This window comes from Columba livia, chromosome 16 (genome assembly GCF_036013475.1).
Source record: "Columba livia isolate bColLiv1 breed racing homer chromosome 16, bColLiv1.pat.W.v2, whole genome shotgun sequence".
Lineage (NCBI taxonomy): Eukaryota > Metazoa > Chordata > Aves > Columbiformes > Columbidae > Columba > Columba livia.
Window position 1 is genome coordinate 1,379,456 of NC_088617.1, and position 27,605 is coordinate 1,407,060.

Sequence of the window (27,605 nt, forward strand, 5' to 3'; positions counted from 1 at the left end):
ACACTCGGAGAGACGTTGCTGTCTCGTGTCAGACCCTGGTGGTGTGAGGAATAGCTGTGCCTAAGCCAGCGGGTGAAAGGAGTGAGACAGAAAAAGAAAAAAGAGCTTTTCCTGAATTTTCTTCACTGTGAAAGATTTGAGCTTTCAATAAGGAGCCACTGCACTAGCATTGTTACTGGAGATGTTGGTTTAACTTCTAGCTCTTTTCATAATCATAGGCGAGTTAGTTATTACGCTGCTGAGTCTTTTCATATTTATTGCTCTGTTTGAAGTCCCGTCATCTGGAGTCAAGTGAATGTCCCGGCTTTCATTTCTGTAATATTTCAGTCTCTGTCACTGCACATAATGCCTGAAATATAAGTGTGAATGAAGGCTCGGAGGATAGTAGGCAAAGAAAAAAATAACTACAAATGTATGCTAAGAAGAACCAGAAGAATATTGTAATTTTTAAATCATAGTTTGAAGGGGAGAATGAACTGATTCATGATTTTAGGGTGCTTAGGATTGGCAAAAGCATAATTAATACCTTGTCTCCTTTATGCCCCTGCAAAATGGTATTAATAAGGCAGCATTTATCCGTTCTAGACTGTAAGTGCTCGAGGGCTCTGCCTGTCTCTCAACAGGCCATCGAGTGGCGCCTGATGGAGAAGGGGTCTCCGGTTCCTCTAGTCTTCAATTAGGCCTCAATACAATGTCAATGAACAGCCCCGTTTTTATTGCCGGTTTCAGTCCGTTCTGCACGTGCAGTTTCAGTGATAGGAGCACAGGTGAACATCTACATTGTAAGGCAGCAAGCATCCACATTTTAAATACTACGAGGTAGCCGTTTTAATAAGTCAAGTTTCTCAAAGCAAAATTGTCGTGAGGAACAAGGTGAGTGTAATCGAGTTGACGTGAAATGTAGAAAACTAATTAATTTCCTTTTGCAATATCCAGGAAGGGTCACAGAGAGGCAACACAGATAGTTGTAGAGGATGCTAAATACTGCAAATATCTACATGGCTCACAGAAATCGCCAATACATTCCAGAACATGAAAGTATTTTGGCTTTGAAAAGACAGCAACGTCTCACCAGGTCCTTTGGTTTGAACACAACGTGCATCCCAGCTCCCAGAGCTCTTGATGGGAGCTGTTTGGGACTTTATGGTGAAGCACGAGCAGTAAAGAGGAGGGATGGGAAGGAGGACTGGCCGTGGGCTGTGGAGCATTTCATTGCCAGGCTCCAGTCTTGCCCAGGTCAGTAGAGATGGGAAGTCGTTACCAGCTGATGGCTGTTCAATGGCCTGTGTGAAATGAGGAGGTGGTTTCAGTCCGGTTCGCTTGTGGCCAACTGTCCTTAACACCCGAACCACCTCCAGAGCTGGCAGAGCCTGTTCCCCAGCCCGCACGTGTGGACCAGAGACACCAGCTGTGCGGGGATGGAGGCGCCTCCACACAGCACGGGGAGCTTGGAGGGGTTTGGTACCAACCGCTTTGCTCTTTCATGCAGACGTGGCTGGTGCTGCGGCCGAGCTGCACCAGGGACCTACTGAAAACTCGCCAGGTTTCTCAGCCCTGCGTGAACTCTCACTGATTTCCTGCACTTCCAGATCAGTCCAGGTTTCAGCTCTAGCAGATGGATCCCCTACTCCTGCCAGGATCTCCTGGTGGTCATCACATCCGAGCACTGGCCTCCCCTGACACCTGCCAGAGCCATCTGGAGAACTGGACGAGGACCAGTGACGGGCTGTTTGGTACCAGTTCCATTGAGGCCCAGGGAGGCCTTGCTGCTAACACAGTCACAGAATCACAGCTTCACACACAATCCAGAATGTCAGGGGTTGAAGGGCCCTGGAAAGCTCATCCAGTGCAATCCCCCCATGGAGCAGGAACACCCAGATGAGGTTACACAGGAAGGTGTCCAGGCGGGTTGGAATGTCTGCACAGAAGGAGACTCCACAACCCCCTGGGCAGCCTGGGCCAGGCTCTGCCACCCTCACCGGGAACAAGTTTCTTCTCATCTTTAAGTGGAACCTCCTGTGTTCCAGTTTGTACCCCTTACCCCTTGTCCTATCACTGGTTGTCACCAGAAGAGCCTGGCTCCATCCTCCTGATACTCCCCCTTTCCATATTGATCCCCAGGAATGAGTCCCCCCTCAGTCTCCTCTTGTCCAGCTCCAGAGCCCCAGCTCCCTCAGCCTTTCCTCACACGGGAGATGCTCCACTCCCTCCAGCATCTTGGTGGCTGCGCTGGACTCTCTGCAGCAGTTCCCTGTCCTGCTGGAACTGAGGGGCCACAGCTGGACACAATATTCCAGGTGTGGTCTCCCCAGGGCAGAGCAGAGGGGCAGGAGAACCTCTCTGACCTACTGACCACCCCCTTCTAACCCACCCCAGGTACCATTGGCTTCCTGGCCACAAGGGCCAGTGCTGGCTCATGGTCACCCTGCTGGCCCCAGGACACAGCTGTGGAGCAGCAGCGTCTCATTCCAGAGGTGGAGCAGAAACCACAAAACGCTGGTGAGCTCCCGCTGTCACGTCCCTGCTGGGGCTGATCCAAAGCTCACCAGGAGCCTGGTGGGGACCTTGACTTCTTGTGTCACCACACGCAAATGGAGGAATGTGCTCGGCACGGGAACCTCCTCACTCCCCCTTTCCCGCTCGGGCAGATGATGGAGTGCCCCAGGATTAGGCCTTGCAGAGTTAGCGCTGACAGCCTGTTCGTCATATAGCACATCTGTGGAAAAGCCTTAAAAGGTTGAGAAAAAAATCTTTCCTTTGGTACCTATTTATCAATTCTTAAACCACATACTCTGTGACGTTATTGAGCTATTCTGAGTCCACCTTTTTACAAGTTATCAAAAATTAAAACTCACGGTTGAAGGTCATATTTACTGTAATGTGTGTATAAGAAATCTGAGTTTTCAGATGTTCCAGGGCTGGTTCCACCTATGGTAACTGTGAAAATGTTACCGAGAGAGGGCTCATTCAAAGGTACTTATCTTGCTTTCTTAGTGTTACACGCTGACGTTTTTTGAAGTATCTGAATTTTCTCTTGTCATTTTTTGGCTCATAAAACTGGGTTCAATTCTGCCTTTACCGCGCATACCTCTGTGGAAAATACCTGTCCAGCAGCTACTCAACAGTGGAAGCTGAGCCGACTTCTCAGCTTCAGCCCCGTCTGTGTTGTCTCTCCCACGCGTACAATTTCTCGCACACACACAAGATCTTTAACAAAGGTGGAAAAGAGCATTCAGCCCCATAAACAACGTGTGTTTGACGTGCCAGCCAGTGATGCGCCCTGTGCTCCAAGTCCCCCGTCCCACACGAAGTCCCCGCTCCCCCGCACCGCGTCGCGCAGCCTGCCCGGCTTTTCCCACCGGCGCACAACTCCAGAGCCGCTGCTTTGAAGCTTTTCTCATGAAATCACCTCTGCGTGGGTGTATTTGTCGTCGTTCTAACTCACAAGGTAAACCGATATGTATTGCAAAGTGGAGCGTTGCTGGTGCCTTACAGCTCTTCTATTGGTATGCTGGCAATGCATCACCCCTGTTTTTTCTGTTTATAATTTAACCAATGCCAAAGGCTTGTTTTCATCAAATGTAAAAAATGGACACTTATAAAAATGCATAGGTTTTAAATTGCTCAGCAGCTGGAGTAGTTATAAGAAGTAGCCCAGGGAATAAGTGGCTGCTTCTCACATTAAGCACGTAGGACGTTTCCATACCGGCCTGAAACCGAGTGGGATTCATTTCTGTTCCAGCGCACACAGCTGTTTCTCTGCTGTTACTTCAAGCTTCAGTGTCTTTCTTAATGCTTTATTATCACTGTTAAAACTCCATAGTTTAGAATGTGCTCAGAGTAAATCTGTCATGTTACATTTAAGCACCAATTGGTTATGTTTTAATGGCATTAATCTTTACCTCCTTGCTATGTCTGAGCCAGGATAATGAAAGGAGAAAGTTCCCTTCTTTCTCAGGCACTGAATCCTGAAAATGAAAACACGGCTCCAGTGTCGCGGGTAAAATGGACTTGGCTGCTGCTTCCAGGTGCCCTTTTCCTCGCCAGCGAGGCTGACCTGCCCAGCCCTCCCTCCGCTGGCTTTTCCTCCGGGGATCTGCTGTGGAAATCACCCCATGGGCCACATGCTCTCAGGACTAAACCTCTTCAGATATGGTCCAAGGCAGCTCACGTGATAGAAAGGGTGATATAATACTGCAACAGAAAATGCTAACGAGCTCTGATTTGCGTCAGGAAAATCGGCGTTCATCCTCTAGACAGTACTGGTTTTATTGGATAGGTTTCTTTTTGGCTTAGCTGTTGTTCCAGAGTCCTCCAAAAGGAGAAGGAGAAGGAAAATAAGTAAGGAAATGCAGTGCATGATAAGCAAGCTGATTCTTAAGTCTAACATATAACTTGTGGGTTTAGAACAGGCATTAAATACAGGAGATGATAAAATGGGAAGATGAAGTCTCAACACAGTAAAACAGGACGGAGACTGCAGGAAATAGCTGCTCTTAAAATGTATTGTTGCACAAATATGTTTTGTTAAACAAAAGCCAATCCTTTAAACTGAGATTGGCCATGGCACTTAGTGCCATGATCTGGTCAATGGACTGGAGCCGGACCAAGGGTTGGACTTGGTGGTCTCTGAGGTCTTTTCCAACCCCGTCGGTTCTGTGATTCTGTGATTTCTGGAAGGAGGACCATATGTTCCTCAACTTCACCCCTCCCAAATGAGCGTTTGGGTCTCCTGCCGTCACCCAACTTCTTCCTGGTGTCAGTGGACAGAGAGGTGGCACCTCCAAAGTGTGACCCGCGGGATCCTGCGCTTGGGAGATGAGGTTTGTGTATTTCCACTCACTCATTCTCCATTGATTAGAAGAACTGGGGAACTTCATTACTATAGTCTGCTGATGATAATAGGGAAGAGGAATTGGGGAACTCCAGCCTGTCCCAATAGGCTGATTAAACCAGCCATGTGGGGGCTGGACTTGCCCTGGCAACGTTCAGGGGTCTGCAGATGGGGCGAGTTTAAGGCACAGCTGCGGGCAGTTGATGTTCTGGGGAAGGAGGGCAGAGCAGACCAGAGGTAGCGCCCCAGACTGCGGCCGTCCTGCCCTCCTTGTTGTGCAGGCGGCACCTTAACAACTTCTGCCTGTAATTACCGACGCATCCTTTCCTTTTTCTGCCACAAAGAGAACTGAAAAAAAATGGTGAAATAACTTTGAAAATCAGGTTATTCCTGTGCTTTAACACCTTCCGACAGATGTTCTTACCCAAAGCGAAGCTCCTTGAATTATTAATGGTTTCCAACAGCTCAGCTTGAAATAATTTAGCATTTGAAAGAGAAAAGTCACTCTCATTATTCCAAGTGCAGAAACATTTTGGTTATTAAAAGTATTCTCCTTAAAAAAAATAAAATCTGTACAATTTGTATCGTTTTCTCCAGACGCCAGCAGGAGCCGCAGATCCGGGGGAACCCTTGTGCTTGCTGAAGGTTAATTGATAAAATGCAATGGAAGAGAGAAGACTACACATTCCGTTTAAAATTGAGAAGCTCTTCTCTGATCTTTTGGTAGCTTTAACTTTACCAGATTTATCGTATTTGCAGTTTGAGGCCATTCAATTCCTTCTGAGGCTTAAAGTGGCCAAATTATTAATTGCAACCAGAGTTCACAGGGGATCTGGAAGACCAGCAGCCCGTGGAGGGCCGGGAGCCGGCTGCTCTGGGTGCGGCAGCAGCGGCCACGGGCTGGAGTTGGCATTGCTGTCTTCAGATCTGATGGTGAGTCTGCAGAGGGGACTGGAATATGTTCTTAGGGCTGTTGTGCTCCCAAAACCAGCACTGATTTCTGGAAGAATAAAACAGGCTGGATGGAGCTGTGGCGTGGTGGTAGCTCATCCCTATGGCAGAGCAGAGGTGGTCAGACGGCAGGAGCCCTGGGGTGGTGACGACCAGAGTCTTGAAAAGCACAGCCAGTTCTTCACGAGGATGTCCGTGTCCCCTGCAGAGCCGGCCCCGTTGAGGGGGTGGGCTGGTGTTCGCGTAGCACTTCAGAGGAGCTGGCCAAAATGCAGCTTACGGGGCTGCTCCTGAGGGTGAGGGGGTTATATCTGCTCAGCCTTGGTCGTATTGGGATGGTTTCCCTTTCCAGCATGGATTTCTTACCTGAGATCCAGGGGACTCCTGGGGCACATGTCCAGGGTTCATTTCTGGATGTAGCTGCTTGTGTGCAGAAAACAAAGTGTAAGCTGCTGGTGCTTTTTGGTCCGGTGTTCTCCAGAGGCTCTTCAGCTCACGAGCCACATTTCTATCAAATTCTGATATGATACCAAAAGTGAGGGAAATAAAAACACTTATTACTGTGATTACCCAGCGCTGCAGACAGCGTTGTGCTCCTACCTTTGGTTTGCTTATCACCGTTCCTCTGTGGTGAGCACAGTGTGCACCCAGCTCGCACACACGGGGGCAGGGACATGAGGAAGGAATTGTTGCCCTGAGGGTGGTGAGAGCCTGGCCCAGGTTGGCCAGAGAGGTGGTAGATGAACCATCCCTGGAGACATCCCAGGCCAGGCTGGACGGGGCTCTGAGCACCCTGAGCTGGTGAAGATGTCCCTGCCCATGGCAGGGGGTTCACTGGGGAGCTGGGAAGGGCCCTCCAACCCAAACCATCTGTGATTCTGTGATAGGGGGAAGCAAGGGACAGAAAGGAACAATAATAAACCCGCAGAGCTTCTCTTGCACCGTCTGCCTGGATAAACAGCCGCTCATGGGAGCAGGGAGGATCCGATGGACGCCTTGGCCGTCGGTCGGTGTGGAACACAGAGAACGTGACTCTGTGTGTGTGTGTGTGTCTGAGCTCCCCACATGCACCAATATCCACGCGCTTACGTATCGATCTTCTCCTGAAGATCTCATAAGCACTATTTCAAATGAATAACTTTGAGTTGCACATGGTTTTCTGATGACTCTTCAGAATTATGACCCAATTTATGCTTTCTGTAATGATCAGCACAATAAGGCAGTAAAGCTGTCATTGCTGAGTATATCAAATTTATATTTTATCACTGCAATATAATCAATACAATAAGAAACCAATACATGCACATAGACGTGGTGTAGGTTGAAGAACCTCGGGAGCTGGTGTTGTCTTCTCATGGCCCTTTTCTCAAGCTTGCTTTGGAGCTGAAGGAGGTTTATGTTCGTATTAGCTGCTCCTGTTGCTGTTTTGTGATGGATGTACCTCCCGCTGCCGCTGCCGTCGCAGCCAGCGTGCTCCGCAGTAATTAGGAAATATTTTCTTTACTAGTCTTTTTTATATTCAAAGCAAAACCATAAAGTAAATAAAGTTTTCTCACTCCCAAAGAAATGCAAAATACAATGGGTTACTGTATTTCACCCAGTTTATTTAGCAGTTCCTTGCGTGCACTGCGATAGGAGATCTGAAATGGCCAGGGATGCTTTGCATTGCTTCAGCTGCTGTCAACAAAAGATGTAAAGGTGCTTTAAAACTGTTCGTTTGACTCGCAACACTCTGTAAAATACATGTTTAAACATGACATACATAGAGACACGTGTGCACACATTCACGTGCATATATACACGCATATACTTCTGTTTCCAGAAGAGCAAGAAGTCCTTAGATGTTTAATGTTTAAATACCATTTCCTAGTGCAAAAGAGTGAGCCAAGGGGAGAGCCAGGCCAGGACTTGTGATTCCCATCACAGAAATGGGAATTAGCTGCTGAATTAGCAGCGCAGGGACCGGTCACGCTTTGCAGATGAACGCTCGGGTGATGCACGGCACAGTTTCGGGGTCTGTCAGAACCTCCTTCGTCACGGGGCATTTTGCACCCACCCATACAGATCCCTGTGTCACCTTCTGTAACCATCACCCTGCAAAGAAAAAGCTTTTAAATTCCCACAGTAAAAGGTTCTTTAAACCCAGCAAAGCTTTTATGGTCACTAGATTCCCCGGCTTTCTTCTCTCTGTAAAATACCAATTTTTCTTCTTAGATTTGTTGCTCTTTCTCCCCTGCTAAATTGTGTGTGCACCCTCTTTCCAGTTAATATAATAATTTAGATGAGCAGTGGTTAGCATAATTCTAGGCACTGAAGAACGTGTTGCTCGAAGCTGTGTTTTAGGAGAATTCAGTTCCTGAGAGCAATGCAGCGCGCAGAGCTTTCCGACTCCCTGAAATTGCATAAAGTGAGACCCAGATTGTAGTCTAGGGGGATTGTTCCTCTCAGGAGATGGTTTTATTTGAGGTGTTTCAGAGGACGAGTGTTGCCCTGGCTTCTCAGAGCCTGAGAATAAGCAGCGCCGGGGTTTGCGGGGCGCTCAGAAATGCCACGTTGATACCCGTGCGGGTCTGTGGGCTTCACACTGTGACGGTGCAGATCTCAGTGCAGGCTCAGTACATCGTCCTAGGAGCTCATAATCGGTGGCTGAAGCCCGTGGAAGCCCAGCAGCTCTTCAACCTGGGCTCAGCTTAGCTAGGTGAGGCTCAGCTCAGCAGGGCGTGCTTGGACACAGTGACGTCTCCGTGGGGCACGACGCAGACTCAGCCTTGGTTCCCTTTCCCAAGTGTTAATAGAATTCTGGTCACAGGGATATGAAAGGAAGGCTCTCGGGGAGAGACAGTGTTTTCGATTATGCCGCCAGCTCTTCTTGTTTCAAAGGACACACTTCCAGACACACGGGCCCTTTCTTAAGGTCACAAGCAGAAGCTGCAAGTTTCGAGTTAAATCTTAGTGTCCCTGAGCATGGGAAATTTATAATTCAGTTATTCTGCTTTTGAAAACTCTTCCAAACTTGTGCATCTGCTGGTATCTGATATATGTGCCGTCTGCAGGTGAATTATGAGCTGCAGAAGAGTACAAGCAACAAAAAAATCCCCTTTCTTCTACTGAATATCCTTCACTCTCACATTCCTGAGAAAGAACTGAGGGTGTCTCAGGGTCTTCCCAGCCCAGACCTCAGCGGCTACAGCCGTCCCCAGAACTTCAGTCCGTCTGGCGGGCACCTCTGAGAGCACCAGCTTGTGACCACAGCTGCGGCATTTCTGGCTCTAAGAACTGATTGATCCTTCTGCAATCATCCGGGAAAAGCAGCGGTGCTCGGGTAGGAGCTGCAGAGGGGAACGTTTTGGGGAACGTGACCGTGTCGGGGAGCCCTTGGCTGATGCCGACATGGGCAGGCTCTTGCTTTCTCAAACCCAGCGTTTGCAAGGGAAAGTCTGTTTCTTTTCCTATGAAAGACCCCGAAACATAAGGCAGTGGATTTTCTACTGTTAATCCATTTTTTTTTCTCTGTGCAAACAGATTGACCTGAAAGAGCAGGATCCTAATTGCTCGGAGATAAAGTAATTGAGTGGTCTCTTGGGCTCTATTCGGTCCAGCAAACTTCAATAGAGTTGACAAATGTCAATCCATAAGGCAGGATTAATAGGGCCGTGCTTGGCTTCCCTTTTAGGTTTCCATTTGCTCCTTCGGTCTAACTAACACCCTGATTGCTTTGGCAAAACTGACAAATCTTTGCAGTTAATGAGGCCCTTTAGTAATTTATCAAGCAGGGTTTCTAAACTAAAAAGGGCGCAAAGAACAAAATGTCGTTTCTGTGCTGAAGGAGGAATCCTGCTCCCCAGGTCCCGCAGAGCCCCGAGGACTTTGCGAGGCCGGAGCTGGAGTAGCTCTTGCCGCATGTTCATTTGCCAAAGGAATTGGTCATTGTCCTGACTCTTTTCTGTGGATGTCACAGCACGTCCCGCACGAGACAGAAATGTGCTGCTGGGTTTCCTTAATCCATGGGAGGTCATACAGGTGTCGATATTTGCAGGCGCGTGAGTCTGCAGAGCTGCTAAAGCAGGGGTGCAGGGATGTGGCTTTGGGGATGGAGGGTCTGGCCGGTTCTGGGAGGCTGGTTCATCTTCGTGTTGTTTCCTTTCTTCAGTTAAGTAGAGCCAGAAATACAGCTCGTCGCTGCTGCTCCTGTTACTCAGAGTTTTACCCTTGGTAACACACTAACGTGACTCTCTGCAGTTCCCTGTTGTGATTTCTGCACTGTAAGCAGATGAGTATTTCTGTATCGGCAGCAATGGGGTTTATGCTGCGGTGTGTGTGTGTGAGGGGGTTGAATCTTTTTTCATTAAAGATAAATCTGAGAAGATAAATGCCAGGATATAGCTCTTGTAAGTGAAAGTTACTTCAGCCACCACTACCCTTAATAAATATGCATTGCAAACCCATCTTAGCTTCCTCTGATTCACATCAGGGAGTTCAAACTTGCCATCACTGGGAACCTGACTTGTCAAAATCCCATCTGTAATTATAAACCTGCACAAGGAGATGGGAAAGTGGCGGGTGAAGGAATGAACCCATTAGTATTTGGCTGCAAAATGTGTCCTGTTTTCAGAGTAATTTAGAAGGTTGAAACACGCAGTAGGTAACAGCACAAAGTGTCGCTTCGTAGTTGCCAATAAATCCGCGCGGTGATAGTCCCTGACCACCCTACCGAAGCCTGATTTTCCACTCTATCCTCGCACAGCCAGGAGCTGCGGCTCCAGAGTAAATACAATTACCTGGGCAATAGCCCTGAACGTTTTCAGATCCGATTTGTGCCTCTCGCAGACAGACGCAGCGAAACGCGGCCGGCGGCGGGAGGAGGGAAGGAGGGAGGCGAGGAGCCAGCGCCCTGGGCAGCGCGTGGATCCTGGCTCTGCTCGGAGCCACAGGCTGCGCTCCTCTTTGAAAGCCTTCCCGGGCGCAGAGGATCCCCTGCGATGCTCTGCCAGGGAACGACTCCCTCAAAGTTCGCACCACACCTGGTGGGATTCCCTGGGGAGTCAGACAGCAAGGTGGAAACAAGTGGAGCTAAAAGGAAAGGAGATGGGTGGGGAGAAAAGGGAATTCTCAGATATGATGCGTGGGTGTTACTGTGCAAGGGACAATGAGCTCAGACGTCGCCTCCTGGGTGCCCAGTGACATTTTGCTGTAACAGGGTGCGTGGCAAAGACACGGAAGGTTCACAAAGGTTACCAGGGCACATTTTCTGTCTCTTCGGCTGCAATCACCCATTGCCGTGTTGAGGCACCTGTGGACATTTCTCCACATTGTATTAGTTGTGCCTCCTTGGGTTCTGCTCTGACATGAGGTGTTGTGGGAGTTGTTAAATACCTGTCACCGAGGTGTTGAAGGGGATCCCCCAGTGTCACCCCATGAGGCTGGGGATGCACCGAAGCACCCAGTGTCACCCTTGCTTAGAATCCATCATAGGTGGTGAGGGGCTGGAGCACAATGTGATGGGAGCGGCTGAGGGACCTGGGGGTTCAGCTGGAGAACAGGAGCTGAGGGGAGACCTTCTGATCTCTGAACTGCCTGAAAGGAGCTTGGAGCCAGGGGGGTCGGGCTCTGCTCCCCAGGAACAAGCGCCAGGAGCAGAGGAAACGGCCTCAAGTTGCGCCAGGGGAGGTTGAGGTTGGATCTGGGAACAATTTCTTCCCCAAAGGGCTGTGGGGCATTGGAACAGGCTGCCCAGGGCAGTGCTGGAGTCACCATCCCTGGAGGGCTGGACAGACGGACATGAGGTTCTCAGGACATGGGTTAGTGCCAGGGTTGGGATAACAGTTGGACTCAATGAGTTTGAGGGTCTCTTGCAACCAAAATGATTCTGTGATTCTGTGCTTCGTTGCTCCACTTGACCACCAGACACTAATTTGGGCTTTTCATGGAGTCAGATGCCGTAAGTGAAGCCGGGGTGCTCAGCATCACTGTCCTCCCCCATGGCTGCAGGTGTCCTGCTGCCCTGGCACGGCCGGCCCTGCCTGGCTCCCCTTGGGTCTTGTTCCAGCTATTTCCAGCTCCTTCTGCTCACAGAACGGAGACCTTTAGTCCAGGATCTGTAATGAGTTCCTGGGAAGAGCACAGATGCAAACTGTACCGGCTAATCCGAAAGACTGAGCACCGACAGTGGGGTCTTGGCAGAGGATTGTGGGGATTCTCCAAAAACGAGGGCCCGAACACCTGTGAAATGGGGGACAAGGGGGTGACTTGAGCAGCCTGGTTGTGCCTCTGTTTCTGTGTCACCACCTGACAGTGTCACCAGCATTATGGTTTGAGATGGGCTGAGAAAGCTAAAGCACATTAACCAAGGACAATTTTCTCTCCATTTCCCAAATCACTGGCTATCACCATGTTGACTTAATTAATTGTTAACATCTATGTAATTAAGCAGTAACATAAATTATTCCCTCTTGGTGCTGATGAAGATAATGAATAACAATCATGGCTGCTTTGTTTCACAGCACTAATCTGTTTTGAAATATACGCTGATTTTATTTTGATTAGGACTAAATCTAGGTTCCACTCTGCAAATAAACCTCCCTGATTTCAGTGAATGGCTGTTGGCATCTACATTATGCTAATCAGCTCGGAATCCATCTGATCAGCTGCTTTCTTAGTGCGTGCCATTTGCTTACTTCTTCGTCCACTATAATTACGATGTTGTACTTTGGAATATTTAATTATGGCCTTCTTTTTCCTTTGTTCTGTGATTCACGTGTTCCCCGTCCCCGCCATTATCCCCGCGGTGCTCCGTAGCTCTACAAGCCCCGTGCTGGCCCACGTGGGCTCCTCGAGAGCTCATTTCACACCCGTGCCTCTGTCTGCGCTTCGGACGGGCTGCTGGGGCCGCCTTCCCCAGGCAAAATTCACAAAGACTCCGAAGAAAAACAAAAATCACAGGTTTGTTTTGCACTGGAACTCTGGTTCCTGTTGTTTTCCTGATCCTGGAGCCTACGGCCAGACCGCCTCAAAATACCTTGGGATTGTTTCAGTTGTGCCGGTGGAGCTGCTCCTGCCTCCCGGTCTGCTCCGCGCTCGCTCCGTGCCCGGGTTTGGGTCCCATGTCAGACGCCGGTGGTGGAGGGACAGCCGCTGTGCTCGAGTGTTGCATAGGAACAGCCAGGCTTTTCACTCTGTTTTTACGTGTGCATCTTCAGGTTTTCCACTGAAACGATCACAAAAGACGTGGTTTATTTGGAACTAGAGGACAACTTGTGTCCAGAGCATCCCAGCAATCAAATGGTTTTAGCCCAGTAAGCTTCACCAATATTTGTATGAAGTTCCCGTGGCAGAATATTTCAGTCAGTCTTTGTCACGATGTTCTCCAATTGCCTTAAGCCAAACCATCCACAAGAAGGTTGTTTCTGATGCTCAGAGCTGTTTCACGTTCTCCGGTGTCCGAGGCTGGGGACACACGGCGCTGTGGAGCGGCGGGAGCGCGGTGGGCTGGGTGTCCCAGAGGGGATCATGTAGCTGCCCGTTTACATGCTCGTGGATGGGAAATAAAGGGTGCTTTTTCTCAACAATGGCAACCACTTCATCATTCTGGAGCCCCACTAGTACATTCAGAAGAGATTTAGGACCAAAATGGCGTGATAATTCTCATTTTTCAAGCGTGGAAGCTGAGACACAGCACAGTCCAGCCCTGGGACTGACGTCCCATTTCTTTTCCAAAAGCACCGTGCGAAGAACAGCGCGTAGTCAAGAGGAAGAACAGTTTCCACCCACTTCAGTGTGCCTGTGGTGTCACTGGGAAGAGTGGGTTAGACGCTGTGATCAGAGTGAACAGCAGAGAGCCGGGACGGCCATTCAAGCAGAAAGACGAGTTCTGTAATTTGAATGATTTATGCCCGGGGCATGCAGACACACGCTTAATGCATAGCGAGGGGCGTCACCGGGGAAGAGAGCCTTTGAAAAATGCAAAGGCAAACTGCAAACATTCAGGGAAATCTGAACCCTTCACTTCAAAGCATTTAAAGTCGGTGTTAAAAGGCGACTTCTAGACAGGTTTCCATCCCATCGCCTGTTGTGCGCAATCTTTGTTTAACGCGCATTCCCTCTCAGACGCAATCTTTTGGTTTCATGCTTGAGCTCTGCTGCTGGTTGGCGGGAAGCCGTGTTGTGTCTGCGAGCAGACGGGGGCACGGGGTGCGGCTGGAGCTGAGGGGACACGCCAGCCCTGCCCACACGTCCCGGGGCTGCTCGTCTCCATACCCATGTGTCCTTCAGAAAACTGCAGCACTTTCCGGAGTCGTTGCCTGTTGAATCCAGACCCGGTCTCGCTGAAATGCAGTAGGTGAAGGGGCAGGAGGGATGGTTTTGGCTTTGGTTTCCCACCTGCACCTCGCAGCAGCACAGATCTGAGACCGAGAGCAAGACAGCAGCAGGAGAGCCACAAACTCACCAGCGCTTGGGAAAGAGCAGGAAATAAAGCGAGTTAATGTTTCAGAAGCGTATAATTTCCTCATTGCTTCCAGCACAATTTAATGTCTTCAGCTTTGCTTTGGAGTCTAGTTGGAGAGATCTCAAAGATTCAAAGCAGTGTATTTTTACTGGCAAGCTCAGGAAAGCAGTATTTTATTACTTATATTTAACATCTCCCAAGAAACCCCGTTTTCCCTGGGGCAGAGCCCCGGGGGTGCAGCTGGTCCCGGGCCGGGGCCCATCGCAAGAGGCACAGAGGGAGATGTTCTGCAGTCAGCCATGGGTGCAGCTTTTATTTCGTATGACCAAACTAAACCTTAAACTCTGGACCTTATAATGAACAGCTCTTTGAAATCCACATGTGTGCTCTGCTTTTCTGGGGGCGTCTGGCTTGTCTGTGAAAGTTTTGGAGGAAAAAAACAGAATGATCTGGGTCATAATCTCAAGGGCATTTCTTGAGTATTTGGTGAAGCGGCATTTTGCATTCACCAGGCTTTTTTAGCGTCGGCTGCGGAAAGGGTAAACCCGCAAACCACCAGTGATCGCGGGGCAGCCCCGGGCTCCGAGACAAACCCCGTGGCGCTGGGTCCTGTCCCCGTTTCCCAACAGATGGCAGTGACACGGGGTCTCTGGACAGACACGTTCCCAGCCCACCGCCTGGCCTGAGAGAGACGGCTTTACATCCTCTGGTTGTCACTGTTAATCAAGCATTAAAGTGAATGATAAGCAGATTTTGCTGATTTAATGGATAATTCCATCTTGTTTGGTTCATCTAAATCAAACTGCTAGAAATGAATCCAAACTGACTGCTGACTGTCCCTGCTTATCTTTGTCAGTAGCTTTAGGTACAGGTCAATGCAGGTAACCAGTTTTCAGGGGCTATGAGAAACAGCACTGGTTTCTATTTACATGTATTTTTTCATTTGTAAATACTCTTACTCCTTATAATTAGTAAGTTTGTTGGTGGTGTTCTTGGTTTTCCCTGCAAAAATAAATGTCTTCCTTCCTTCCTTCCTTCCTCCCTCCCTCCTGCTGCTTAGTTTATCAAATAAAAGATAGTTAAACCTCAACGATAATCCATAAAGCAGAGGGAAATGTGATTGTCTCTGACAAATTCATGACCTTTGACAGTTCTACACACAGATGAAATGGATCCCAGAATGGCAGCAAAGGCTGCAGTGGGTGTTCAGACTTTATATGGGCTCTTTGTATGAAGAGTTCCATGCAGTAAAAACATCACAACATCCCGGGGCTCAGTGTGCAGCAGGTTTAGGAACATCTGCTCAGAGACATCGCAACTCGCACCAAGCTGCCCCTGTAGAAAACACAGATCAGGACCTTCTGCTCCCAAATATCTCAGGCCCACCAGTGGAGCAGGAGGAGAATCCAAGCGAAGGGCCAGCAGGTCCTTTGCTCTCTCCTGGGACCATTGTCCTCTCTATTCTCTCCTGTTTTACGGACAACAGAACATGTTTTGTTCATTCAGGTAGGTCGTGGGATAACAATAATCAAGCTCTGGACTGAAAACCAAGTCTCTTGGGAATGCTTTTAAACTTGCAGGTGAAGACTGTGTGTGAAGTAAAATGGGTATGTGGGTACAGCTGCTGCAGTAATGAATGAGCATTTGGGCTTATAAGAAATCAGCTGCATTGCACGTGGTCCTTAACTTCTCTGAAACTAAGGAGCTACATTTATCCTGAGAAACAAATCATTATCTTCTGTGGATTGCAAATATAAGGATGATTTAAAAGCTCCATAGACGTATGAGATGTGATCTAGACTGGTAAGTTAGGGCTGGTCTATCCTCATCAGTATGATTGATCTTAAGGTCACCCCAAACCCAGTCCTGCAAAATGCTTGACCTGACTCCAGGGATACATCTTACTGTGCACTTCAGAAATAAGGAGTTTAGTGCAAATATCTGTTGTGCAAGGACCAATACTAATAAATGTAGGCGACATATACACAGGACGCATGAGGATGATCTCAGATTCCAACTGTCTGTACACTAAAGGAGGATGACACTGTTTGAGGGGAACCTGGATTGGGGTCGCTGTGGCTGTCTGGGAAACCAGCGTTGAGAGGTTTTGGAAGGGTGTGGAGAACCCGAAGTCCCGTGTCCACATTAACCCGTGGTGGGATCCTCACTGTGGTTTGTTTGCTTCCCTAAGCTTCGACTCCTGAACAGAAAATACTGAGAGAAGCAGAGTTCTAGAGGTGCCCCAGAGATGTAGATGTTCTTATTAGCCTGTGCGTTAGTGAGCTTCATTGTGTGACACCCATGGCACAAACTGATGAAATCTGGGAAGCATTGGCCATTAGTTTAAAGTGTTCACTGAGTGTCTGTAAGGTACTGGAAAACTTGAAAGGCAGTAGAAATCTTTAAATGCCGACCTTTGAAATGTTAAGTAGGAAGACAGAGAGTAAGGAGCCTCTTACAAACCTCTGTAACTTCAGTTTTCAGAAAACGCTGGACTGGATAATCAAATAGACTATCTGTGAGCTCACAGGAGAGAATAAAGAGGTAAGGAACAGTCTGTATGAATTTATCAAACCAATCCAATTTTTATTTATGACAGTGCAAAAAGCCTTGTGGACAGAGAAGAAACAGACGGTGTCATAGATCTTGGTTTCTGGAAGGCTTTCGATACTGCCTCCCGTGACACTTTCATGAGCTAGAAAAATATCATCTGGATGAGTATATTATTGGGTACTTGCGAAACTGGTTAGAAAATTATAGATGGAGCCATCATTGACAGATTACTGTCAAAACAGGAAACTTACTGTATGGAGTAAGCTTTCAGCCTTTTCATTAATGGTCCTGATGATGGAGCAGGGAAAACACTTTCCAGGCTGGCAGACACCACCCCTTTGAAAGGGCTGCCAGTATTTTGGGTGACGGGGCTTACAGGTGAACCTCACAGATTCAGTTGGAGACAATCTGAACAGAAATGAAACGCTGTCTGGTAGGGATAAGCACATCTGGAAAGGAACAGTCAGCTGTATGAGTCCAAGACGGGGAGCAAGCGGCTGATGAGCAGATCTGAATGAACGTGTCTGTGGATCAGGTGCTCGGGTGTCAGCAATGTCCCCGTGGGCAGAAGAGAAGCCCCGGTGCTCACACAGCTGTGATCTGCGAGCCATGGCAAGAAACTCCTCCGTGTAGCTTGTCTTTCAGCCTTTGGACACTTAATGTTCAGCCGGTAATCTTGTCCCTTCCCAAAACACAGTGTTCGTTAGAATGTCTTATCCTCAGCTTAGCAGTGGCAAATTTAGCTCTAAAGATACTGGGCTTGGGAAGGCGAGGTGTGGCAAAGCTGAAACTCTGGTGTGACTGTGGGTCCGTCTGTCCAACTCTCCCATTCGTTTTCTTTCGCTATCCACTCACCTGAAGCACATTGCTCTGGAGAGTGCAAGCGTGCAGGCAACCTGGGAAGCCAGGCAGGCTCCGGTTAAAATCTCATCAGCTAAAAGCTTTGCTTGGCTGGTTGTTGCTTAAAGGTCCACTTTAGCAGTAGCTTTCATTTATCTGCGCTCGGGCAGTGGGGCAGCGACCCTGGCTGCTGGCTCGAGTCCTGATTTCGGGAGCTAGAGGAAGCCACACAAGAGCCTTTCCGTGCAAAATGTCAAGACGAGCGCTTTCCAGCAGGTCTCCCCGCACGAGCACAGAGAGGCCACGGGTGCCTGTGTGCTCGGAGCCCTCCCCGTCCCTCTCACTCGCTTTTTTTTTTCCGAGAAAATCTGATTAAAGCTGTGCGGGAGAGAAGCAGATGGCAGTTTTGACGTTAGGTGAAGACGGCTTAATCTCCATCTGTGCTGACATTTTCACATCTCCCTGCAAACACAGGCCCCCTGATAATCGCTAATGCAGAGCGGGTGGGGGGGCTGCCCTTTCGGGGAGGATTCGCTCGGCGGGATCTTGCCCTGTCGCGCCGGGAGCTGGCAGAGCCGGGCAATGTGCTGCGGCCCTTGCGGAAGAAACCAGTTATTAGCCAGTGTCTTTGTGACCCGGCTGTCAACCCCATTAGCCCCCCGCGCACCTCGGCACCGCCGAGCTCGGGCTTTGGGAAAGCGTGTGCTGCAGCTGGGCTGTGCCGGCACCGCGCACACCGAGCTTCGCTCTGAGGGGGCACTTAGGGAAGGTTCAGAGCAATGCTGGGGGAAAACAGCCGCAGAGGTAGAGCCTAGTTCGAAGGCAAGCTAATTACAAACGGGTACACTCAGGTGTCTGTAACACCGAATACTGCTGTGAGTGTTTCTGCAAGCTGGAAGTATCACAGAATCCCGGAATGTCAGATGAGCCTCAAAAGCTCATCCAGTGCAACCCCCCCATGGATCAGGAACACCCAGATGAGGTTACACAGGAAGGTGTCCAGGCGGGTTGGAATGTCTGCACAGAAGGAGACTCCACAACCCCCTGGGCAGCCTGGGCCAGGCTCTGCCACCCTCACCCCCAACAAGTTTCTTCTCATCTTTAAGTGGAACCTCTTGTGTTCCAGTTTGCACCCATTGCCCCTTGTCCTGTCACTGGTTGTCACCCAGAAGAGCCTGGCTCCATCCTCCTGACACCTGGGTGTTCCTGCTCCGGTGGGGGGATTGTACTGGGTGATCTTTCGAGGTCCCTTCCAATCCCTAACATTCTGGGATTCTGTGGTTCTGTGAAGGCACTGCCCGGTGCACACTGTGGATCTTGATACAAGTTTTATGTCTGTGTCTTTAGGAGATTCTCTGTCCATCACAGCACGTGAGTGCAGATCCCCAGAGAACTGCAAAGCAGACCCAGGTCAGGAAGACACTCGTGGCAGCATCTCCTGAGAGCAAATTGCTTATTTGAGGCTTTTGGGGGTCCATAAAACAACATGGTCTGCACAGACAGGTTTAAGATGCTTCCTGTGGCTGACTGACACCCAGATGAGCTACTGCATGGACACCTTTCTTGGGCAAGCACAGCGATTTATGGTGCAATTGTTCTGTTTAGTGTTCTCCAGCTAGGGGGCTGTGGCTTTAAGGCAGTGCATGTATTACTCATTTCTCAACTTCACCGAGCATCCTTGAAATGCTACTTGTGCCATCTTGTGTTTTGCCTGTTCTAAATCAGTTTAAGTGTTTTGTTCTCTCTGCCACTTATTTTTATATATCTGCCCTACTTGAACGTACACACAACCCCATATACACTGCATTTCTAGGCAGGTAAACAATCCTTCACGCTTTAGGAAGGCCATCTCAGCCTAACATAGACATTAGGGCTTCCAGCCCTCTGTGACTCGTTTAAATCACCCAAGCAAAGAAGCAGTTTGATGCCCATGTCTCATGTGTTTTGCTGGGTCCGGTCGGCCCGTGGCAGACAAGCGTGAGGTTACTGCGCAGCGCTGAGCCGCAGAGGTGGCTCCGCTCCCAGAGGTGGCTCCGCTCACTGAGGTGGCTCCGCTCACACAGGTGGCTCCGCTCGCACAGGTGGCTCCGCTCACACAGGTGGCTCCGCTCACAGAGGTGGCTCCGCTCACACAGGTGGCTCCGCTCGCACAGGTGGCTCCGCTCGCACAGGTGGCTCCGCTCCCAGAGGTGGGTCCGCTCGCACAGGTGGCTCCGCTCGCACAGGTGGCTCCGCTCGCACAGGTGGCTCCGCTCACACAGGTGGCTCCGCTCGCTGAGGTGGCTCCGCTCGCACAGGTGGCTCCGCTCGCACAGGTGGCTCCGCTCACACAGGTGGCTCCGCTCGCTGAGGTGGCTCCGCTCGCACAGGTGGCTCCGCTCACACAGGTGGCTCCGCTCCCAGAGGTGGCTCCGCTCGCACAGGTGGCTCCGCTCCCAGAGGTGGCTCCGCTCCCAGATGTGGCTCCGCTCACACAGGTGGCTCCGCTCACTGAGGTGGCTCCGCTCGCACAGGTGGCTCCGCTCACACAGGTGGCTCCGCTCCCAGAGGTGGCTCCGCTCGCACAGGTGGCTCCGCTCGCAGAGGTGGCTCCGCTCACACAGGTAGCTCCGCTCCCAGAGGTGGCTCCGCTCGCACAGGTGGCTCCGCTCACACAGGTGGCTCCGCTCCCAGAGGTGGCTCCGCTCGCACAGGTGGCTCCGCTCACACAGGTAGCTCCGCTCCCAGAGGTGGCTCCGCTCACACAGGTGGCTCCGCTCACACAGGTGGCTCCGCTCCCAGAGGTGGTTCCGCTCACACAGGTGGCTCCGCTCGCAGAGGTGGCTCCGCTCACACAGGTGGCTCCGCTCCCAGAGGTGGCTCCGCTCACACAGGTAGCTCCGCTCCCAGAGGTGGCTCCGCTCGCACAGGTGGCTCCGCTCACACAGGTGGCTCTGCTCGCAGAGGTGGCTCCGCTCGCACAGGTGGCTCCGCTCACTGAGGTGGCTCCGCTCCCAGAGGTGGCTCCGCTCACACAGGTGGCTCCGCTCCCAGAGGTGGCTCCGCTCGCACAGGTGGCTCCGCTCACACAGGTGGCTCTGCTCGCAGAGGTGGCTCCGCTCGCACAGGTGGCTCCGCTCACTGAGGTGGCTCCGCTCCCAGAGGTGGCTCCGCTCACACAGGTGGCTCCGCTCCCAGAGGTGGCTCCGCTCACAGAGGTGGCTCCGCTCGCTGAGGTGGCTCCACTCACACAGGTGGCTCCGCTCACAGAGGTGGCTCCGCTCACACAGGTGGCTCCGCTCGCACAGGTGGCTCCGCTCACTGAGGTGGCTTTGCCCAGCAGCTCTGAGGACAGCTGGAAGGCGACAGGTCCTGCTAAAACACAAGCGTTACGCTCTCGTGCAAGAGGGATGCTGGAAACACTTGACCTCAACTCTGCAAACAGTTCATTGCTCAGGAAACCCAGGACTGTCTTCTTTGATTAAAATCCTTGTTCAGGGAGAAATTAGAAAACACAAGGCTAGAAATAAATTGGCTGGAAATAAACCAATAATCCATTCACAGCTTTGGTTCAAAGTTTATCCACAGCTATTTTTTTTCTAGTGACTCCTTCTACATTTAATGAAATTGATCACAGTGTCAGTGAGTAGCTCCTGTTTTCCTTTAACGGTATTATTTGTCATTGTCGAGGAGCCAGGATGGTCTGTGCCCATCCTATGGGATGGCAGAAAGCTTCTCACAATGTGCCTTTGCTCTTCAGCACCTTGCTGATGCTCAGCATAACATCAAATCCTCCTGGCTCCCTGCTTGGCGAGTGACACTTGATAATCTCGAGAACAATGTGTGGCAGCTAAAAATAGCTGTTCCCTGCGAGAGTCCTCAGGTGCCAATCCACTTGTGATAAGCATCACGGGATTTGTGGAAGCTTTGACAGATAGCTGATGGCTGGCTGAACACTTGCAAATAGTGGCTAAGCCGATCACAAGAAATCAAACAAGTGCTTTATTTGAGGAGATTCTGCAGAGTTGTACTTTGGTATTTACTCAGCCTTATCTCTATTTTCATTTATGTCAATAGTAATCAGACGTTTCATACAACTGCCCGTGACCATCCCGTGCCTGATCCGTGCTCCTCCGGGACAGGTGTCAGTCCCGGACACAGGTACTGGGGGGGACTGTCTCTGTGCTCTCATCCGCATCCACACGAGGTCATTGTCACTAACTACAAGCTCAGCTGGAGCCGTAGCCCCCCGCAGAGCAGCTGTGACAAGCAGCCGGTACCTCTGTGGGGAGAGGCAAAGCGACCGACGAGCTGGGCCGCAGAGATGGGCGCCGCGGAACCGGTGCGGTGTGCGGTTCGTGGTGGCGTGGGAGAGCCGCACGGGGCTGGGAGATCAAACCGAGCAAAGGGAAATAAAGGAAGTTACTTGTCATTCAACAGCAATATTTCAAAATTCGTAGCTGACTTTTTCTGCCTGCTAGATCCTTTGTCTTTTCTTTGCACAGTCTGGTGTGAGCAGGGAAAGGAAGGTAGACAGGCCGCTCTGTACAATGTTTTTCCCCAAAATGTCCCTAACTCCACGCTGTGGGTGTAAAGAGAGCAGCGTGGCCCTGTGCGATGGACATTGTGTCCCTTTGTAGCCCAATAAACATGGGTTTACTATTACTGCTGAAGGCCACAGTCTTTGTATTGACTTGGCAACGCGAGGCCTGAGGAATTGTCAGGGCTTTTCTTAGTCTGAGCTGCTCTCGGTTTGCGTTAGGGGTGACAGGGATTGTTGAGAGAAGTGCTCTAATGTGCTTCGGGTTTGCTGTAGTTTTTGGCAAGAACAAGTAGCTGCTTTCTGTGGACTGAGCGCTGTGTGGCTCCAGAATAAACTGTGGGTGTCAGAGCACAGGAACAGGTGGGCTGAGCTGTGAACACACACCGCGCTCCTCGGTCAGTGCTCCCTTTGTGTGGGCCACGTAAAACCAGCTCTAGAAAACACAAAGTGATCAAACAAACTGAATAACTGGAAATCAGTGGAAAGAAGAAATTGTACAAATAATGTGTAGAAAATGTATTAAAACAGATGGAAGCAAACCAAGACAGAAGAGACAGAAGCGAACACGAACTCACAGTTCTGGCAAAGAGGAGCGGGAAAGCCCATCACTAACAGCACCCGAAGGATGCCGAGAGCACCGAGACTTCTGCCCCTTAGTGAGCAAAGCTCCTGAGAAGATGAGGGGGGTACCAGCAGATCCCAGCAGACACTAACACTTCACTGAGAGGTTCTTAGTGACATTCGGGTTGTACTGGGTAGGCAATCTAGACTGTGAGTCCGAGTAATGTTGTAATTGGGCTACTAATATTAATCATAGCAATTTGTTGTATTTTGTTTACCGTTCAAACTGTAAATTGGACCAGCTTTAAACAAGAGGAGCAGCCCTGTTCTACTGCACTCACTGTTCTCTGGTTTCAGGAAGGGCTGTGGCAGCAGTGTGCTCTCGGTACGTGCCTTTCTCATTTCAGTGTGGCACATTCCCTGTTATCTTGCTTGAAATAAATAAGGTGAGATCAAGCCAGAATGTGAAGATGCAGCAATCAGATATGGATGTTGACACCTCAGGCTCAGTGGCCTGAATTTAGCACAGGTTTGTAACAAGGCGCTGACTTCCTCACTAGTCCTCTGATTACTGATTATATATTTTATTTTCCATAATATTCTGGCACCCCTAGCTCCTGGGCATCACTTTGAACTCCAGCTGCTGCTTTATAAATGAGACTCCAGACTGGAAAGGAAACCTTGAAAACAATGACCTGAGGCACCCCAGAGCTTCAGAACACATGGAGAGCGAACAGAGAACGGTGAGACAGGACTGCTGGTCCTGTTATTTTAACTCTCACTGTTTTTCTACCCCATCTCATTTTCTGGGGCACTCAGATCGCGCTGACCAAGCACCCAGAAAGCATCTCTGGCGCAGGAGGGACCGCTGCACTCAGGGACCGGTGCAGCTGGTCGCCGTCACTAAGAGGTGGTGACAGGGACAGCTTTGCATCTCCCACTGCCCCACTACCTCTCTCAGCAGACCTGCCCTTCTTTGCCCCTCTAGAAAGCTGCATCAGGCCGCTCAGCACCAGCGTTTGCTTCCAAAGAGAGGAGAGCGGGGAAGTCACCAATGGGAAAGCACATGGAAGTAGCTGTTTGCAGTGTCTCCGGCAGGTTCTTTCAAGGCAGCGTGCAGAAGGCTGATGAGTTTGGTGCCCGTGCACTGCTGCTCCGAGGGGTCCCACCTCGTGCCGTGATAACGAGGGGTGCTTGGGGTCGTCTGGAGAGGCAGACCTGGCCACAGTGATCCTGCGCCTGGAGGCCAGCGAGGGCTGGTGCGCGGGCAGTGCTGAGGAGAGCAGAGAGCAGCTGGGAACGCGCTCTCACATGTCTCTCGTGCCTTAACACTCTTTTTGTTCAATAAATTAGACTTTCACTGAGGAAACTGAAGTGGGTGTTTCCTAGTTTTTAAGCGTCTATCACTCAGAAGTTATTGCCGGGAAACCAGCGTGTCTTTGGGAGGGGTATAGAGCAGTGCACACTGGGGGGAGTGCTAAGGATGGCTACAGGAAGACAAGTGTGCCCCCTGTTTTTCCAATCATGCAGCTTCAGTGAATATAACTTATTTTAAATTTTCAAGTGCATTTACAAAGAAAATGCTTGGGGAAGATTCTGGTAAGCGCGTCTCACTCAGATGCAAATAGTGGTGTTGGTCTGTTTCTGTGTGGGGCTGTTTCACAAGAGACAAAGCCCGCCTGGGTGTGAACTTGGAGCAGGTTGGGCTGCCCCAGTGACTTCAGTCAAGGCGTCAGGATCTGGAGCATCAACATAAGGTCGGTGGGGCTTTTTAAAAACAAATAAAATAAAATAATCATCCCCATGTTGGTAAGTCTTCATACCTCCTCCATACACTCCTTGGAAACCTACCCTCATTGCACAGCCCCAAGGGAGCAGATTGTCAGCCAGCTGCTCTGTATCCTTTTTTTTTTTTCATATATTTTCACTCATTTTCCTCCAGCTTGCTGTGATTTTGGGATTTGTTGGTTGTTCGCGGTGCCTGTTACTCCGACATCTCTAGTCTGCTGTCGTTCAGACTTCAGACCCAGCGCCTGCAGCTCCCTTTCTGCGTTCCCCTGTGCAGAGACAGCTGAAAAGCAGTAACCTGTATTTTAAAGACTGACATTCATTCTTCTGATTCTCTCCCCTAAAAAATTTCTACCTCTTCTGAATATTTTGCAGTAGATATTCACCTTCCAGCTCTTCTAGCACCTTCCTTTTCCTGCAGAAGAGGTTGCAGATCAGATTACTGACTTCAGGCGGCATCAGATCAGAGGTTCTTATTCCTTTGGAGTGAGGCCGTCGGCAGGTTATTCCAGAAGGACATTTGAGAAGAAAAGGTGTTCAGCAGTCTCTGGGAAGGAAACCCGAAGTGAGCAGGCAGAGGCTCGCTAAGGTAGACCTGCCCTGCTGGGCAGCGCTGGCTGTCTTCTGGGATACCTGCAGAATAAGAAAACCCTATTTTACTGGTTTCCAGTAATGATATCAGAGCAGGTGAACCAGCTCTAGCCTGAGAGGAAGGATGCCGCAGCACACAAGTAGCTTTGATGGTTACTCCTCGGAGGGCTTTGAAATAGCAAGGTGCATAATAATGACAAGTTTTCCTCTGCTTGCAGCAGTGCTTCTCGATTCATTGCAAGTTTGATGCTTTCAGTAATTGTAGGTGTGCGCTTTGCAAAGGGGTTGCATTTTGCTTGTCTGTGAGCACCGTGATGCCAGTGAGGATAATGTTTTCCCTGCTATCATAAGATGACCTGCAATTAAGGAAGTACCATATTACAGGTTCAACATGGCACATATTTAATATATTAGATGGAAAACTTTCCAAGTGATGAATCTCCACATGTCACCTGCAAGTTGGGAGTCGTGTTCATGTTCAGAGGGTGTTGTGATGAGGTCGTCCTGCAAGGGCTGGTGCATGGGATCTGTGTTAGTTAATATTTGTGGTCAGGACGCAGGACACGATGTAAAATGCTCCCCAGAGGACATGGGGAGATGATAGAGGTCTTATTGCTGTTCTAAAGCAGCCTGGCTTGTTTGGAAAACTGGGCATAAGCAAACAATGCGCATTGTCGCAGGGATGGACGTGAAGCCCAGCTGAGCACTGGTTACTCTCGTGTCGCTGAGTGAGGGCTGTGGCCACGGCGGAGACACGGCCGTGGTGAGAGGCAGCGACACACGGAAGGCGTGAGAGCAATTAGCACTTGGTGTGGAGGTCCACAGCAACGTGCCAGCCAGAATTACAGCATTCACCAACAGCCACAGTGTAAGGATTCTTCTAAACTGGAGGAGACATGCAGAGGTGGCCAGAGGAAGGATTAGATAGCGAGATAAATTCCCGGTGGTGAATTAACTCCAGAAGTTCAGTCAGTAAAACTTAGCCAAGACAAGGTTGGGGACAAGTGATCCCAAAGTGACCAAAGAAGGCAGAGAACATACAGTAAAATCTGAAACTACAAGCACAGGGTAAATGTATTCAGGATACAGATAAGGTGTGTGTTTGGGGTTTTTGTTGGTTTGTTGGTTTTTGTTCACAGAATCGCAGAATGTTAGAGATTGGAAGGGACCTCGACAGATCATCCAGCCCAATCCTGTTGTTGTTGTTGTTGTTGGGGGGGGTGTTTGGTTTGGTTTGGTTTTTGTGGGTTTTTTTTGTTTTGTTAAAGCAATAAACGAAGGAGCTGCCGTCACATACATTGTAAAAGAATATCTGGATGTTTTTATAATGGGTACAGCCTAGTTCAGATGTGAACACAGGGAAGTCTGTGGTGTGGAGGTCAGACCAGACAACCCCAGTGCCCCAGCAGCGTAGGGCTGTGGTGCACCAGGATTACGTGCTGATTTATCTCACCTGTACGCAGGATAAACTAACAGGGACCCAGTTCTCTCTTCCTGCCTGGGGGCGGCATTGATATCTGACATGGATAGAATGATACAGGTTCTGTTAATTTAAAAAACAAAATAAAATTTGCTCTATCTGTGGCCAGACCTATTTCCGTTCTGCAATGGGGGCGGCTTCTGTAGCCACTTGTGCGGCCCAGATGTTGAATTCCTGCTACAAGAGGTCAAAGCAGCATTTTGTGATGATCTGTAGGGGCTAAATATGTTTGTGGGAACCATTAGAAGATAGAGCAGGAATAAAAGCATGTGGTGAATCCCCTGATGAGGGGAGATGTGCAGAGGAGTAGATGGCTCTTAACAATAGCACCGCCAGCTCCGGTTCTCATGAGCGGTTATTAAAGCAGCAGAAAGCCCTTTGGGTGGGTGTTAGGAAAGAAGGATTGAAGTCCTGCATTTTTACCAGTAGCTTCTTTCTTTCTGTGCCTTAGTTCCCATGTGCCTTGTCCACATCTAGTGGCCCTTTGGTCACCAGGACCCGCCCAGCTCCTGTGTTCACCTCCTGCCCTCCAGAGCAGAAGCAGGTAACCAGATGTTAAAAAAGATATGTACAAATAAATCATTTTTCTTCTTGTTCCACATTGCTTCGGTGCCTTTTAGCCCTTCACTAACAGGTGTCCTGTCAAACTGTGCTGCTCGCTGTCTCTCCCCGGGCCAGCTGTTCCTCGGGAGCACAGCTGGGCTGTGTCACAGCCGCTGCCCTCCGCCTCTCGCCAGGACCCGGCTTTGCTGCCCGCCCGCACCGGCAGCCGTTTCACCTTCCACACGCACAGCCTGGCGCTGCCATCAGTCTACACAGAGGTTTGTGTACAGCGGATTTACGTGGTCGTTACTCCAAGTTAGGGAACTCATCTGTGTGATATTTAACCTAGTTTGCTCTTGGGAGGCATGAGAAGAATTGGGATCACTAACAAAGCGGCCCTGCTCTAGTCTTTTTTAAAAGCCAGTGCCATTCCCTTGTGTCCTGCCAGTGCCTGATTACATCCTCCTCCTGTTCGTGTAGACACAAGTATTTTCTCTTG

The 27,605-nt window shown here is 49.9% G+C and overlaps 1 long non-coding RNA gene across 1 annotated transcript in view; it reads left to right on the plus strand.

Annotated features, from left to right (window-relative positions):
* The window catches only part of LOC135575551 (uncharacterized), a 113,474-nt gene that overhangs the window by 80,081 nt on the left and 5,788 nt on the right, over positions 1 to 27,605 (plus strand). The gene's annotated exons all lie outside the window — the stretch shown is intronic.